Source organism: Ochotona princeps, chromosome 5 (assembly GCF_030435755.1).
Source record: "Ochotona princeps isolate mOchPri1 chromosome 5, mOchPri1.hap1, whole genome shotgun sequence".
Classification (NCBI taxonomy): Eukaryota; Metazoa; Chordata; class Mammalia; order Lagomorpha; family Ochotonidae; genus Ochotona; species Ochotona princeps.
Genome location: NC_080836.1, coordinates 73,679,012 through 73,680,516, shown reverse-complemented (window position 1 = coordinate 73,680,516; position 1,505 = coordinate 73,679,012).

Sequence of the window (1,505 nt, the reverse complement as noted above, 5' to 3'; positions counted from 1 at the left end):
TTTTCAAGTCATGACATAACTGGTCCTGCCATGCGCGCACACACACACACACACACACACACACACACACACACCAGCTCAGACTCAGTCCAAGAACAATTGAAATTGATGACACTTCTCAGAAAATATGTTTTTTATCAAGGTCATGATGAATTAATCATAATCACATTACACATCATTACATATCACAGAGGATAGAAGCCGGCAGGAAGGTCAGGGTTATGCACAGGGCTTTTTTTATAGGGAGGATTTTGCTTTGCTTTGCTTTTGTCTTGTCTTCTCTTGAGTCTAATTAAAAGCATATCAATGGAGATATCTTTGTGCCCACTTCACACACACACAGAGAAAAGGAAATTGCTTCTATTGCTAAAGTAAATTGTAAAATCAGGATGAATTAAATAAACTTTAAAGAGGGTGCACTTCAGTTTAACTCTTTTTCCACATTTATTCCTTCATGACACTCCAACCAACAATTACACGTGTCAAGTTCAGTGACCAAAAATGTCTATAAACTCCATTACTATGATGTGGCAGAGAAGTAGAAGCAGCTTTCCACCAGGATGAACATAAACGGATTTGAGTTAAAATTATTTCCAGTTTTTTTCTAAAGCATATTTTAAATAGTCCTCAAAATATCTGGGCAGTAATTCTGTGCATACAGCAATTTTTAATATTAGTCTGCCTCCATTTGTCAGTGCTGATAAATTCACTACTACCTATTTCCTGGGGACAGTTTCTGCAATCTGTCTGACAAGGTCTTTGTGAGTAGATGAGAAGCCAGCATAGTAACCAGTTCACAAATTCAGACTTCGGAATAATTACAGTTCTTTATAACAAACCAGTATAATTGGACTAAAAGTTTCTCTGATGCAAGTTCATCAGTCAGCAGTAATCAGATAGGAGGCTTCTTTGAAACTTTTCTGATTCATAAATAATATAGTAGTTTACAAAGAGGAAGTTTGTGGGAAGCAGCAGTAAACAGTCTCGCCATCCATCTGTTATTATGGAATCCAGAAGAGCTGAATTGGGATCTGCGTTGTTTATGATACAAAAGATGCTTGGGAAATGTTGCTGAAATAATTATTAACCAAAAATGTCATGTTTTTACTTTTTAGGAGTCTGCATCATATGTGGCTGTGATGAAATGTACCCACCTGTGTGAGCAAATGAGGGAAGTTTACCTGGCTTGATGATTTAACAGAATACCAAATGTAGCTTTTGAAATGTGTTTTCAAAGGCATAGTGAAGTATATACTCTTATTTTTTAATTGCTAGTTAAGTTTTTAAAGTAATTTTCAAATATGTTATCCTTACGAATTAAATAAAGCTTTAAAATCTGACTTAATCAAAAATCTAGAGCAGCTTCAGTGCTTTCGATGAAATGAAAACAGCCAATGCTATTCTCCCACCTCCTAGTCTTGACCTGGCACCATTTTTTCTCCTCACCATAACCTCAGCACACTCAAAGTCAACAGGAAAAAGGAAGATCTGGCGCAAGGTTGTTA